Below are 16654 nucleotides of genomic sequence, written 5' to 3'. Positions count from 1 at the left end.
CTTTAATGCTAATTCAATTTGAACAAAGAACATAAAATTGGTTCTGAAAATAAATAGCCACTTAACTAGACTTTAGATGAGATGACTTAATTGGGAGTCTGGATCAATTCAATTCAGCCCATTATATCAATGAGGTTTAATGCACAGCATTCGGCCAGAGACCCTTCAAGCAATTATTGAATTCACTGGAAGTTTGGATGCTGTGCTCATGTCCCAGCACTGCTGCCAGATGCATATCCATTATCCATCTCCAGTGCAAAGATAGCCACGAGAGGCCTAAGCCACAACCTTAACTTTCTATTCATCTCCTTTCTTAAATGTCGCCTGTACTTTCAGCCTCTGCCCCCCGGCCCACATCAAGGCTGAAACCATTGTTATTCCCCATGCCCTTCAGTGGGTCACTGGAATCTTGTATCATTCAGCTGCAAGCAATTCCCCCACCTTGTGGAGTGGCACAGTGACAGCGCCAGGGACCCAGGTTCGATTCCTGGCTTGGGTCACTGTCTGTGCAGAGTCTACACCTTCTCCCCATGTCTGCATGGGTTTCCTTCCACAGTCCAAACGACGTGCCGGTTAGGTGCATTGGCCATGCTAAATTCTCCCTCCGTGTACCCGAACAGGCGCCGCAGTGTGGTGACTAGGGGATTTTCACAGTGACTTCATTGCGCTGTTAATGTAAGCCTACTTGTGCCAATAATAAACTAAATTACACACTTGTGATCATTCTAATGATATTGATACTCTTTCCACCCCACCCCCCCACCCCCCGCCAGATTATGGCGACTTCCTACCTGCGGGCTTCAGCATTTCAAACCCGAAAATGAAAGCAAAATGCTGCACAAGCTGGAAACCTGAAATAAAATCAGAAAGTGGTGGAGAGACCCAGCAGCTCTGGCAGCCTCTGTGGAGAGAGAAACAGAGCCAACGTGACTCTTTTTCAGATTCGGAATGTTAACTCTGATTTTCTCTCTCTACGGATACTGTCAACCTGCTGGGTTGTACCAGCTCTTTTACAGCACGGGTCCCTAAGCCATTCGACCTGGAAGATTTCACGTTCAATTCTAGCTATCGTAGCCTAGATAGGGGGCAGCACGGTGGCACAGTGGTTAGCACTGCTGCCTCACAGCGCCAGGGACCCGGGTTCAATTCCCAGCCTGGGTCACTGTCTGTGTGGAGTTTGCACATTCTCCCTGTGTCTGTGTGGGTTTCCTCCGGGTGCTCCGGTATCCTCCCACAGTCCAAAGATGTGCGGGTTAGGTGGATTGGCCACGCTAAATTGCCCTTTAGTGTCAGGGGGACTAGCTAGGGTAAACGCATAGGGTTATGGGGATAGGGCCTGGGTGGGATTGTGGTCGGTGCAGACTCAATGGGCTGAATGGCCTCCTTCTGCACTGTAGGGATTCTATGATTCTAGCTATGCATTGAGTAAAAGGCTCGCTGCTGAGGGAAAGGGGGAGCAGTACAAACAGCCTCGGATAATGTTAGGCTGACTCTTTAAAGAATAACCTCTCGTTTCTAAGGATCAAGTTGAGTTTTATTCCAGGCGTAGTAACGAAAACTCTGGGTGACCACCAGTTGATGAAAATAACACCAATTATTTACAGCAGAAAACTATTTAGAGATAACTATTTGGAAGGTACAGCAACAGTGAACCATAACTCAAACCGTCTCCCCAACCCAGGCCTTGACAGCTGATTTAAAGTCCACACACCCTTTGACCTGTGCGTGCTCCCATTCTGTTGGGCAAGAAGTCCCACGGCCTCTGTGATTTGCCGAAACCTCGGATGAGAAGGTCATGTTACCTCTGAGGTTCGCCTCGATACAAGTTTGTGTATTTTGTTTCCCTGCCTCTTTCCTCTGGCCTCCTCTAAAAGCATGATCATTTGCAGGGCTTCAGGCATGGGCGTTCTTCTTGTACCTCGTGTTGCCCAGGTGACCATTCTGAATATGCTGGCCTACACAGGAAGGCCCAGCTTTATAAATCAACTTTATTTTAATTCCAATCCTGTAATCCAATTGTCACAAGGTCTTAAATATCGCTGATCACAAAATTTAAGCTTAATTGTTGGGAGGGCAAGCGTAAACTGAGACTCGTCCTGTTCTCTTCCAAAGGCTCCTACCCTGTGGTGGAACGATGGCACAGTGGTTAGCACTGCTGCCTCATAGCGCCAGGGACCTAGGTTCGATCCCGGCTTGGGTGACTGTCTGTATGGAGTCTGCACGTTCTCCCCATGTCTGCATGGGTTTCCTCCCACAGTCCGAAAGACGTGCGGGTTAGGTGCATTGGCCATGCCAAATTCTCCCTCAGTGTACCCAAACAGGCGCTGGAATGTGCTGACTCGGGGATTATCACAGTAACTTCATTGCAGTGTTAATGTTAAAGTTAAAGTTTATTTATTAGTCACAAGTAGGCTTATGAAGTTACTGTGAAAATCCCCAGCCTTGGGTAATTGTGTAGACTTTGCACGTTCTCCCCGTGTCTGCGTGAGTTTCCTCCGGGTGCTCTGGTTTCCTCCCACACTCCAAAGATGTGCGGGTTAGGTTAATTTCTCACATTAAATTGCCCCTTAGTGTCAGGGGGATTAGCAGGGTAAATATGTACACCTACTTGTGACACTAATAAATAAACTTAAACCTGGTCCTCTACACATTGAAGCAGGAAAGAGTTCCCTGGAAAGTGACCAGGCATACAAGTTACGGCTTATTTTTATTCGCTCCCTCCCACTCTCAAAACAGGTGCTGACGCCAACTGTAGCTTTCCTGCATCACCCTGGCACAAGTCAGCAAACTCGGCACAGGCCAGGTCCTTGCGGCCTAGCATGGCATCGAGCCTTTGGCGTCGTGAAGAGTTAACTGCGCAGAGTTCATTCAGTGCCAGCTGCAGTCAAACCTCTCCACTGAAGCGAAGAGTTATCGGTAAATCCACACCAAATTAATCTGAATCAAATTCACATTTGCCTGTCATCCGGGGGACGTGCAGTTCAGCCAGAGTTATGTTAAGCTGAGAGCTCATTTAGCAGAGAATTAGCCAGCCTCTAAAACATTATTTCAAATTGTTAATGGGCTAAACGCCTAACTGCAGTTGAACTGCCATAGAATTCATCCGCCCAGCGCTCTCATTTCCCGCTGGCAGCTATACAAATCGAAGGGATGAAAATAAATAAACCCTAACTTTCTTACTCTTGGTTAACTAAAGTTCCCTGTATGGGCACGATGCCAGGGTGGGATTGGGTTTTGTTGTGATGCCCTCAAGGGGCGGCACGGTGGCACAGTGGTTAGCACTGCTGCCTCACAGCGCCAGAGACCCTGGTTCAATTCCAGCCTTGGGCGACTGTTGGTGTGGAATTTGCACATTCTCCCCATGTCTGCGTGGGTTTCCTCCGGGTGCTCTGGTTTCCTCCCACAGTCCAAAGATGTGCTGGTTAGGTGCATTGACCCTGCTAAAATTCCCCTTACTGTCAGAGGGATTAGCGGGTTGAATATGTGAGGTTACGGGGATAGGGCCTGGGTAGGATTGTTGTCAGTGCAGGCTCAATGGGCTGAATGGCCTCCTTCTGCACTGTCGGGATTTTATGATAAAGCCACATACTTGAGCGAGATGTGGGGGCCCCAGGAAACCTTAATCTAGCACAGGTCCTTGTCTTTAAGTACAAGAGTTAGGAGGATAAAGCTCTTTCTGTAATGTTGCATCAAACACTTTAAGCACAGTTGACATAAGTGACAAATTTTTGTATTGCTGAGTCAAGCATCCTTATGGCCTGTGATAGAAGTAGCTTAAACATACCTCTACAGTGCCATGTGTGTGTGTGAACCCCGTGGTTGAGTAAACTAAGTAGTTCAGTGATTGCTTCGCTTGTCCATATGGTAGAGCAGGAGTTAGTGTTGCCAGGTTTGAGCAGTTTACTGAACTACTGGCAGCAAAGCTGGACAATGAGTCGGTTCGATTTGATAAACGGCAAGCATCTGCTTCTGTGTTTTTGGTCGCTGTGTTGACAAATACTGGAAGCTTGTCCATGAGCCAATCAATGGGCCTCGATTGTGACAGGTTTAGTCATTAGGCTTTCCGGCCTTGCTTACACACCAGATGCTGTAAAATTTCAAATCTGGTCAACATTCCAAGAATGCTCGACAGAGCTGGGAGGAATAACAGATTTTTCCCATTTTAGTGTTAGGTTTGTCTTGTTTATTTACAAAGAAAGACAGGAACCCCGATACAAAATGGAGGAAAATTTAACCCCAAAAATGGAGGGATTTGAGTCAAGCAGAAGGTGCAAATCGGAATCCCAGTTCCCACCTGTCTCTAACCTGCCCACAGACAGCGGCACCCCTGCTCTGTATGGCTCAGTGACCACTGCCCGCAGTAAATTAGTCGGATTCCGCTGTGGGGGTTGCCAGTCGAGGTGCTGGCCTCGCCTCTGCTGCTTGCCAAGGGAACTATGCCCGTTGGGAAGATATGTTTGTTGTGAGATGCGGTGGCAAGGCTTTACCCCCATGTTCCTTTAATCATCTCTCTGTTCTCAGTTTGCACACTTTCCTTTCCCTGTTAACATATCACCATGGAAGGCACGATGGCACAGTGGTTAGTACTGCTGCCTCATAGCTCCAAGGACCCGGGTTCTATTCCCGGCTTGAGTCACCGGCTGTGTGCAGTTTGCACGTTCTCCCCGTGTCTGTGTGGGTTTCCTCCGGGTACTCTGGTTTCCTCCCACGGCGACAGCCTTGCATTGTCAAACTCATAGAGTTATATCTTACAGCCAATGTCCCAGACTCCTGCATCACCATCTATGGGTATGTCCTGTCCCACCAACAGGACAGATTCAACTGAGGTGGTCGCACAGTGGTACACAATCAGGACGACATTGCCGTGGGAGTCCTAAGTGTTGACTCTGAAATCCATGAAATCTGGTGGCATCAGGTCAAACTTGGGTAAGGAAATCACTTTTTGATTCCCATCTAGCCCTCTACCTCAGCTGATGAATCAGTAAACCTCTTCTATGTTCAAGTTGGAAGAAGCAATGAGGTTTGCAAGGATACAGAATGTATTCTGGGTGGAAGACTTCACCAACAGTGACTATCAATGGAGCTGGCCGAGTCCTGAGGATATATCTGCAAGATTGGGCCTGTGACATGTGGTGAGGGAATCAAATGGAGGGAAAAACCGATTAGACCTTGGGGAGGCTCGGTGCCACAGTTAGCACTGCTGCCTCACAGTGCCATGGACCTGGGTCACTGTCTGTGTAGAGTTTGCACATTCTCCTTGTGTCTGCGGGGTTTCTTCTCGGTGCTCCGGTTTCCTCTCACACTCCAAAGATGTGTGGGTTAGGTGGATTGGCCATGGTAAATTGACCCTCGTGTCAGGGGGATTAGCAGGGTAAATATGTGGGGCGATGGGAAAAGGGCCTGGGTGGGATTGTGGTCAGTGCAGACTCGATGGGCCGAATGGCCTCCTTCTGCACTGTAGGGATTCTATGATTCTCACCAATCTACTAGTCACAGGTGCTATTGTTAGGAGTGACCATCACACAGTCCTTGTGGAGGTGAGGTCTCATCTTCACACTGAGGATACTCTCCATTATGTTGTGTGGCATTACTATCTTGCTAAAAGATGGTACATGTTAAAGTTAAAGTTAATTTAAGATCAGAACAAATCTAACAACTTAAAACTGAACGTGAATGAGGTGCTTTGGGCCGTCACCAGCAGCAGAATTATATTCAACCACAACCTGGAACCTCATAGCCTGGCATCCCCCTCCCCTCTACCATCATCATCAAGCCAGGGGATCAACCCTGGTTCAATAACGAGTGCGGGAGCAGCATCAGGCAAAATGAGGTACCTTCCTACCTGGTGTAGCTACAACACAGAGTAACTTGCACGCCAAACTGCAAATATAGCAAGTGGCAGACAGTAAAACAATTTCACAATCAATGGACCAGATCAAAGTTCTGCAGTCCTGCCACATCCAGTTGTGAATGGTGGTGGACAATGAAACAACTAACCAGAGGAGCAGTCTCCACGATTACCCCACCCCCGCTGTCCTCACTAATGGGGTAGCCCAGCAGAGCATTGCAATAAAAGCTGAAATGTTTGAACCATCTTCGGCTGGATGTGCCGAGTGGATGATGCATCTCCTCCTGAGGCCCCCAGTGGCACAGATGCCTTCAGTCAATTTGATTCACTCCATGTGATGATAAGAACTGGCTGAAGGCACAGGATGCTGCAAAGGCTATGGGCCCTGACAACATCTTGGCAATTCTACTGAAGCCTTGTATGCCAGAACTTGCTACACCCTTAGCCAAGCTGTCCCAGTACAGCTCCAACACTGGTATCTACTCAACAGTGTGGAAAATTGCCCAGGTATTTGTCCTGTACACAAAGAACAGGATAAATCCAATATGGTCAATTACTGACTCAGTCTACTCTCGATCATCAGGAAAGTGATGGTAGGTGTTGTCGACAGTGCTGTCAAGCAACACTTACATAGCAATAACTTGTTCAGTTTAGGTCGCCCAGATCCTGACCTCGTTACAGCCTTGGTCCAAACATGGACAAAAGAGCTGAATTCAAAGCGGATGTCAGAGTGATTGTCCTTGATATAAAGGCAGTATGTGATTGAGTGTGTGGCATTAAGGAACCCCAGCAAAACTGGAATCAATGGGAATGAGGGAAAAGCTCTGCACTGGCTGGAGTCATAATGGAAGTTAGTTGTGGTTACTGGAGCCCAAACATCTCAGCCCCAGGACATGTTTGCCTGAGTTCCTAGGCCCAACGATTGTCAGGTGCTTCATCAATGACCTTCCCTCCAACATGAAGTGGGAAGTGGTAATACTTGCTAATGTTTCGGTGGCACAGTGTTTAGCACTGCTGCCTCACAGCGCCAGGGACCCGGGTTTGATTCCCAGCTTGGGTCACTGTCTGTGTGCAGTTTGCATATTCTCCCTATGTTTGCGTGGATTTCCTTTAGGTGCTCTGGATTCCTCCCACAGTCCAAAGCAGTGCGGGTTAGGTGGATTGGCCATGCTAAATTGCCCCTTAGTGTCCGGGAGGACAAGCTAGGGTAAATGTATGGGGTTATGGGGATAGGACCTGAGTGGGATTGTGATCGGTGCAGCTCGATGGGCCAAAAGATGTGCAGGTTAGGTTGATTGGCCAGGTTAAAAATTGCCCCTTAGAATTCTGGGATGCGTAGATTAGTGGGTAAATATGTGGGGGTAGGGCCTGGGTGGGATTGTGGTCGGTGCAGACTCGATGGGCCGAATGGCCTCCTTCTGCACTGTAGGGTTTCTATGATTCTATGATTCTATGAAAAGGACTCCTTCTGCACGGTAGGATTCTATGATTCTATGACTGCCAAATGCTCAGCACCATTTGCAACTCTTCAGATACTGAAGCAGTCCATGACGAATTGCAGCAAGACCTGGACAATATCCAGGCTTGAGCTGATCAGTGACATAAGAACGTAAGAATTAGGAGCAGGCAATTCAGCCCCTCGAGCCTGCTGTACTATTCAATATGATCATGGTCGATCTCATCTCAGCCTCAAATCCACTTTCCTGCCCACTCCCCATAACCCTTCAAACTGTTTCTAATTAAAACCTATCTCCTCCTTAAATTTACCCAGTGCCCGGCATCCAACACACTCTGGGGCAGTGAGTTCCATGATCCTTTGAGAGAAGTAATTTCTTCTCATCTTGAATTTTCCATGTAACTGAACCCCAGGAGAGCAGATACATGGCAACACCACCATGACACACACCTTGCTGACTTGGAACCATATCGACGTCCCCTTATATGTAAGCCTACTTGTGACACTAATAGATAAACTTCAAGTTAAACTTATTCCCAATTCGATAAGGATGTGGACAAGGTTATATCTATTCATGCTGTTAGGAGGGAAAGAAAAACTAAAGACTTTTTGCAATAAATAATTAACAGAAGGAAACCTCCAAGTGAACATACCATGATGCTCGGACAAGGAGAGTCTGGGAGGCAACTTCACTGGAAACAGCAAAGAAACACTTCTATATCCAACCCTAGAATTGAGGAGCTGCGACAGACCTACCTCAGCTGACCTTGTTATCAATGGAACTACTCCTCAGGGGGGCACATCACACCCGCTGGTGACATCAGAACACAGCCCAGTAGTCAGGAGAGCAAGCATTGCTGGCAAGATGCCATATACCGTGGCAGCATGGTGGTACAGTAGTTAGCACTGCTGCCTCACAGCGTCAGGGACTCAGGTTCGATTCTGGCCTCGGGTGACTGTGTGGAGTTTGCACGTCCTCCCTTTGTCTACATGGGTTTCCTCCGGGTGCTCTGGTTTCCTCCCAAAGTCTAAAGATGTGCGGATTTGGTGGATTGGCTATGCTAAGTTGCCACTCAATGTCTAGGAGATTAGCAGGGTAAATATGTGAGGTTACAGGGATAGGGCCTGGGTTTATTTTTATTCATTTGTGGGACATGGGCGTCGCCGGCTGGCCAGCATTTATTGCCCATCCCTAGTTGGCATTGTTCAGAGGGCAGTTGAGAGTCAACCATATTGCTGTGGTTCTGGAGTCACATGTAGGCCAGACCAGGTAAGGTCGGCAGATTTCCTTCTCTAAAGGACATTAGTGAACCAGATGGGTTTTTCTGACAATCGACAATGGTTTTAGGGTCATCAATAGATTCTTAATTTCAGATATTTTTTATTGAATTCAAATTCCACTTCCTGCTGTTGTGGGATTCGAACCCAGGTCCCCAGAACAGTAACTGGTTTCTAGCGAATATACCACTAGGCCACTGCCTCCCCTGGGATTGTTGTCGGTGCAGACTCGATGGGTCAAATGGCCTCTTTTTGCACTGTAGGGCTTCTATGATTTACTGCCCATCACTAGTTGCCCTGTGGAAGTAGCAGTTGGCCTTTTATTGTCTGTGCTCCCAGAGTTCTCTGACTGGCTTCCAAGGTCAATCCAGCTTCAACTGCCGCAGTCACCCTTACTCAATCCGGCTTTTCATTTCCCGATTTTTAAAATTATTTTTCGAAAGGGAGCACAAATTCTCAAGCTGCAGCGTTGAGATTTAAACATTCCTTCACTGGGTTGTTCATAGAATCCCTACAGTACAGAAGGAGGCCATTCGGCCCATCAAGCCTGCACCGGCCACAATCCCACCCAGGCCCTATCCTCGTAACCCCACGTATTTAATCTCCCTAACCTACACATCTTGGGGCACTAAAGGGCAATTGAACACGGCCAATCCACCTAAACCGCACATCTTTGGACCATGGGAGGAAACCGGAGCACCCGGAGGAAACCCATGCAGGCACGGGGAGAATGTGCAAACTACACACAGACAGTCGCCCGAGGCAGGAATTGAACCTGGGTCTCTGATGCTGTGAGGCAGCAGTGCTAACCACTGTGCCACCGTGCCGCCCTTAAACATACGCTGCTGCCACGTTGTCATGAAACTTGGCATCTCCCCGTTGGGAATTGAACCCCAGTCTGCTGTGTGACAGGTGGGGATACGAACCACTACACTAAAGAGGTAATGCTAAATTGTTCCAGGCCTTTGGATTACTCACCTTGTAACACAACCAGCAAAGCACGCAGATGTAGCCTTTTGTTTGCCTGCTCAGGCTGTTGATTTTAAAGAAACTAATTTTCTTGCTTGGAGAGAGAATGGAGACTGTCGGATGGAGTTACTGAGTAAGACAGCTGAAAGGAGCTGAGTTAACAAGCGTGCTTGAAAAGGCACGGATAACTAAAGCTCACCTAGCTAATGACTATCTCCATGGCTGATAAATCACACCGTTAACCTGCAGAGACAGATGTGTTTGGCAAAGACAATGATGTAATTCTCCCCAGCAGCTCCATCGCTAGCCCTCGTACTCTGTGTCAACATTCCCAATCGGCATCCAGTCCCTCAAAACAAAACTGATATAAATCTGCAGCTTCCACCAGGATGTTTCAGTCAGGGGAAAAGGATGATGGATGGCTGAGGTGTCTAATTAAGACGCGTGTGGTTGCAAGACTGCCTGGGGACACCGGTGCTAATTCACATCCATCTACAAGCCCCAGAACAAGAGACCCCAGCGACACTTAGTAATTCATCCCTCAGCCAGAAGAGGTATTTTCATTCCAATTTATCCAACACATTCACTTCTCCAAGTGAGAGACGCTGATTAGAGCACAAGCTGAGAGATTTCTTAATCGCGTGTGTAGATTAGGCGGAAGAGTTTGGTGGCCTTCAGTGCCGATAAACTTAGTGCAAAGGACCTCAGATGAGTGCCGGAGAAGGCTTGTCGTAAATGTACGAGTCACAGAAGTTGTCCATCCACCTTGTGCACTTTGTCACAGAAAGGGGGAAAGGAGATTTGGAACTCACTATCTCTCCCAAAAGTGGCACAGTGGCTATCACTGCTGCCTTGGGTCATTGTCTGTGCGGAGTCTGCACGTTCTCCCTGAGTCTGCGTGGGTTTCCTCCGGGTGCTCCAGTTTCCTGCCACAGTCCAAAAGACTTGCTGGTTTGGTCCATTGGCCATGCTAAATTCTCCCTCAGTGTACCCGAACAGGCGCCGGAGTGTGGCGACTAGGGGATTTTCACAGTAACTTCATTGCAGTGTTAATGGAAGCCTATTTGTGACACTAATAAATAACCTCAAAAAAACAGAGGTCGGGAGGCAAGGAACTAAGAACAAAGAAAATTACAGCACAGGAACAGGCCCTTCGGCCCTCCAAGCCTGCACCGGCCATGCTGCCTGACTGAACTAAAACCCCCTACCCTTCCGGGAACCATATCCCTCTATTCCCATCCTATTCATGTATTTATCGAGACGCCCCTTAAAACTCACGATCATATCTGCTTCCACTACCTCCCCTGGCAGCGAGTTCCAGGCACCCACCACTCCCTGTGTAAAAAAAACTTGCCCCGTACATCTCCTTTAAATCTTGCCCCTCGCACCTTAAACCTGTGCCCCCTAGTAATTGACTCTTCCACCCTGGGAAAAAGCTTCTGACTATCCACTCTGTCCATGACCTTCACAATCTTGTAGACTTCTATCAGGTCGCCCCTCAACCTCCTTAAGCTCTTCCGCCTAATCTAATTGAGAATTTCAAAATTGAGAGGGTTGGCTTTTTGTTCGGCCAGAGTGCTGTGGGTGGAGTTAATCAGCTGGGATTTAACTGAGTGGCAGAACAAGACTCGAGGGGCTGAATGGCCTACTCTGTTCCTAAGTTCCAACGCTGTTGCAATGGTGCAAGTCTTGCTAATGTAAAAGCAGCTGAAGGATAAGGGAGTGCCCTGCATCTTGTACGTGATGTAAAAGGAAATTCCTCTACTGTGTAAGAATGAGGCTGAAGATTACTGGCTGCCACATCGGGAAAGGTCATATTCCACCCAACATCCATGCAAGCTCTCCTGGTCAAGGTAAGTTTGATCCCAGGAGTGAAGTCAATGACGTGTGCTCTTGCCTTCCACCATCAGCTGCCTCTGGAAACATAAATGACCTCAGCTACCAGCAGTGGAACCCCATCACTGGATTGTGGCAGCTCCCATTGAAATCACTGGCTCTCCTTCTGGCCCACTAAATGCATGAAGATCGTTTTAGCATGTCTAGACATTCTGGTGCCAGTAGTGTTAAAGCTGCCAAATGAAAGTTCTCCAACTGAAATGAAATCCCATAATCATCTTATTATGATGCGTCCATGTGCAAATACATCAACTTTCCTTGATCTCAATCAATATTTTGCAGGCACAGGGCGATTGCGTTGGGTCAGATAGAATAAACAAGATAAAAGGGGACAGAATTGGTGCCAGAACACAACGGAAAGATAAAAAGCATCCTCACAGCGTTCACACCCACCCCTATCATAAAGTGCCTGAAAAAATGGCTCAGGACTATTTCACTTGAAGTCTGATTATAAGACTACTTGGCCCATCTGGTTCAGTGCTGGACAATAGGAATTAGTCAGGAGTGTTGCGATGGTGACACTGTTTTAGCCACTCAAACTAATTTTGTTAGAAAGTGTCTTACTACAACACGCGGGGTGGAGTTCTCCCATTTTGAGACTAATTCCCATTGGGGGGGTGCACAGGGTGGAGGAGGGTGTGTATGTGTGTGGAGGGGCGTGCATTGTGGAGTGTTTCCCGCTCCGGAAGCCAAAGGGAAGATACGCCAAATCTTCCGCCCCCAATCTCATGAAATATGCACCCGGGTATTCAGCCCTCATTCAGTGGCGGAACAGACCGGGATGGTGCATATCCCACCATCATATCTGGGTGCCATATTGAAAAGGCGCCCAACATCACTGGCCCATTGTTCAAGAAGGTGGACCACCTGAGAACGAAGATGGATCTCTGGAAACATTCTTAGGCTGGAAGATGGACCCGTCCAGGGCACTGAATCTGGAAGGACCACCTGCAGATGACCCCTGACCCACTTCTAAAGCATTCCAGGGTCCAGTGTTGTGACTGGCCTCCATCCTGAACCCTGGAGGCAGCTCCGAGCATTGTTCCAGTGAGTCCCTACATTTGGACACCACGGCAGGATTCTCTGGTCGCGCTCACCTCAAAATCGGACAATCTCGTCCGACGTCACATCGTCCGCACCCCCGTGCTACGATTCCTGTGGCAGGCGGGATGGCAGAATGGCTTCCTCCCACAGTCCAAAGATGTGCGGGTTAGGTGGATTTGCCTTGCTAAATTGCCCCTAGCGTCGGGAGCTTAACAGGGTAAATCCATGAGGTTATGGGGATAGGGCCTGAGTGGGATTGTGGTCGGTGCAGACTCGATGGGCCAAATGGCCTCCTTCTGCACTGTAGGGATTCTATGATTCTATTCTATGATTCAATTCTGGCCCACGTTGGTCCAAATGTGTGTCACGCCAACGTGTTTTCCCACTGGCATGTTGGAGAATGTAACTTTGTGGGGGGGAGGGGTGGGTGACAGGGGTCAGACCTCCATCCAAACCCCATTAACGGGACGCAAAGCAAGTTCAGACATGTGACTGGCCTCTGGTGGGTTATGCGACCCACCATGACGGGCACCAGTGGAAAATCCTGCTGTAAATTCACGCTGGCGTGAAACCACTTTCTGGGCCTCTCGCCGAACACGCTGGTGGGGGCGGCCTGGGAGAATCCCAGTGAAACCACTTTCTGGGCCTCTCGCCGAACACGCTGGTGGGGGCGGCCTGGGAGAATCCCAGCCACAGTTTCAGTAAACGTGCGTTACATGTGTGTACTCAATCCACCAGCATTCATTAACCACGGAAGTGAAATCACTTCGAATGATTATAAAGCATTTCCACATTCTATTGGCTTATTATTTCACCAACAAATTCGCACAATTACATCTTGCGAATAGTAATATTGTGATCACACACCCAACAACATTTGATTAAATTCAGCCTGGAATCACAATTAGCCGGATGTAACTGTTGTCTAATCTGCTCAGTAACACTGAACATCAACCTTCCCTCAGCGCTAACACTCTTATTTCTGTCAGAGGTCCATGTGTTCTCGGTTCCACTTGGGAGACACGGAGTGGCATTTTATGGCCTCGCTCATGTCATAAAAACCATAAAATCCCGCCCAAGGTCAACAGACCTTCCCTTGTTCCGCCCCTCGCCCGCTACGATTCCCGTGGCAGGCGGGGAGGTAAAATTCCAGCCTTGGCGTCTAATCTGGGCTGCCTCTTCAGTGTAGCAAGGAGGGAGTACTTCACTGTCTTCTGATGAGATGTTAAACTAAGGCCCTTATCTCTCGCTCTCTGGTGGACATAAAAGAACTCGGGTTACTACTTGGATAAAACCAGGGGAGATATTCTGGCCAATATTTACCCTTGAGCAGAACATATTGAGTGGGATATTACAGCCTCGCTCGGGCGAGACCGGAAATTCCCACCCGAGATCAACAGATTGTCGGACCCTCGCCCACTCCGAATCCGTAGCGGGCGAGCTGGTGGAGTTCCAGCCATTATCTTACCATTTACCTCACTTCTCATTGTGGAACCTTGCTGTGCATAATTTGCTCCCGTGTTCCCTAGGGCTGGAGTCTCTAACCTCACCCAGGGCTGGGATTCTCCAGTCCCACCGCAGTGAATGGAGATTCGGCTGAGCGCCAATTTCTCCCGTTTGTGCTGGCAGTGGCAGCGAGGCGGGGCGTGAACGGCCGGAGAATTCCAGTCCGACTTTACAACGGTGACGACATTTCAAAATTACCTCATTGCTTGTCAAGGGCTTCGAGACGCCCCGAGGTTGTGAAGGGATCTGTATGAACACAAGTCTTTCTTTCCTTCACTGTTCCAGTGACATAACCCTCATCAAACCTTGGTTCCCCCAAGCTCTCTCGTTACGGTAAATAGCTGCATTCCGAACATCCCCCTGACCGACTTCACTGTTCCGTCGAGCAGACTGAACCTGCGAGTGACAGCTGCTTTAATGTTTATTCTCTGGCCCGACTCTTCAGGCTTCGCTTGAAGTGATATTCCATAAATACCTAACATAAATTTCTCTATAATGTGACGCTACTGTGCCTTTAAAGAATGTATTTTAATTATGTTTCTCCACAGCGTTTTGTTAAAGTAGGCCCTTTTTTTTGTATCATTGTCATGATGTCTGTTGAAGGCATATAATAGGCCTTCATGTTTATTTTTAAGTTGGGCCTAATGCACTATCCTGGAGTTTTATGAATTTACGCCCCTTTTGAATTGTTGGGGGGGAAGACTGATTGACAGGTCATGGTCAGGTGGTTCCTTCACAGAGGAATCCAAGGATTCATTTTCAGTTTGGCTAGTTAGAAACTGTTGGGACTCAAGACCTAAAAGCAGTGTGTTTCTGTATCTATCCCTGGTATTGGAAATGTAGCTCTTGGTGGCTGGCTAGCTGGTAACTAGAGGCAAGGATTGCCTCTGCCTCTTGAAGTGTTTTGCTGGCTAACAGGCCAGCAGTGGTTGTGTCTCTCCTTGAGATGTGCTGGGAGCTCCAGGACGGGGAAGTCAGAGTTTCAATTCTCCATCCAAAGGACTAAGTAACAGCAGGTGTTGCAAAGCTGCAAGATCCAACATCATGCAAGCATACTTACTCATAGAAATCATAGAATCATAGAAACCCTACAATGCAGGAAGAGGCCATTCGGCCCATCGAGTCTGCACCGACCACAATCCCACCCAGGCCCTACCCCCATATCCCTACATATTTTACCCACTAATCCCTCGAACCTACACATCTCAGGACACTAAGGGGCAATTTTAGCATGGCCAATCAACCTAACCCGCACATCATTGGACTGTGGGAGGAAACCGGAGCAACCGGAGGAAACCCACGCAGACACGAGGAGAATGTGCAAACTCCACACAGACAGTGACCCAAGCCGGGAATTGAACCCAGGTCCCTGGAGCTGTGAAGCAGCAGTGCTAATCACCGTGCTACCGTGCCGCCCTTACTGTCTGTGTTAAGCCTGGAAAGGGGGTGTATGTTTGTAGGGGTGCTGTACTGGAACAGTATATTTAGCTGTTAAGGTTTATGCAATATCATAATCGTTTTTTTTCTCTTGTTTGCAATTGGTACAAGTAATTGCTAATTGTCTTATTATATGTTAACTACATTCTTAAATAAAGTTTATTTGGTAAAAGCTCCCTAGAGGGTCATTTGAATCATACCTGGAGTGAAACATCTTATGCTTACCGTGCCAAAATTCAAAAGGCAAAACTTACGAGTGAGGCCGTAACGTCCCGCCCATGGTCTCGGCTGACCTCATAAAACACTTTGGAATTTCTGACCTGGACAACAGAAGGATACCTTTCTGTCCACGGTGGCTGCACATTGAAGCTGTACGTTCGAAGGTTTCCTGGTTTTTAATATCTTTCCTCTTAAATAGTTGACCTAATTCCTTCTAAATTCTGCGATCAAATAAGCTTCAATAGCTGCCTGTGGTCACTCATTCCAGATTCCAATAAAGACTTGTGGTAGAAATGTGTTCTCATCCCTGCTGTCATTTATTTCATTACAGATACTCAGTTAATGTCCCCCTTGTTACCAGTTTGCCAATCAGGAGAATAACCCATTATTTATTTATTTCACCCTTTAATATAATTCTGTGAGGTTTTCCTCTCCAGACGATAATTTGAGGCTCCTCCACTCACAGCTCACAATCTCCAATTTGTTTGGTTCCATAAACTGTTTCGCTCTAATGCTAAAGGCCACACGACCCGGAAGCGGTTTCACATCTCCATGCTTTACGCCAGCAACAGTATAACTGCAGACTGTCAGATATAGTCTGACTGCAGAGCCAGGAATTTCAATGCTGGGTCAGGCAGCCAGCCCTTGGTTCAGTTCTGGGTCTCAGCCCGCAAATTAAGGAATGGTGGACGGCACCCCTAGCATGGAGAACTAATGGGAATCCAAACAGCACTGACACATCAGCAACCCACTGGCCAACATGGGACCTGCAGATCTGTGACAGAGAGGGGGGGGGGGGGGGGGGTGGGGGGAGAAAGAAAGAGGGAGTGGGAGAGCGCACGGGGACAGAGAGAGGGATAGAGAGAAAGTGGGGGAGAGAAATAGAGGGGGAAAGAGAAATAGCGGGGTGAGAGAGGAAGAGAGAGGGGAGGAGAGGGGGGAGGGGGGAGGGGGAGAGAGGGGAGGAGAGGGGGGAGGGGGAGAGAGGGGAAGGAGAGAGG

The 16654-nt window shown here is 48.2% G+C and overlaps 1 protein-coding gene across 1 annotated transcript in view; it reads right to left on the bottom strand.

Moving 5' to 3' along the window:
* Positions 1-16654, bottom strand: part of LOC144479463 (receptor-type tyrosine-protein phosphatase delta-like) — a 526436-nt gene that overhangs the window by 282820 nt on the left and 226962 nt on the right. The window lies entirely within an intron of this gene.

The sequence above is a fragment of the Mustelus asterias genome, chromosome 26 (assembly GCF_964213995.1).
Source record: "Mustelus asterias chromosome 26, sMusAst1.hap1.1, whole genome shotgun sequence".
NCBI lineage: Eukaryota > Metazoa > Chordata > Chondrichthyes > Carcharhiniformes > Triakidae > Mustelus > Mustelus asterias.
Note: the sequence above shows the minus strand (reverse complement) of the source record. Positions and strands in the feature narration are given on the sequence as shown.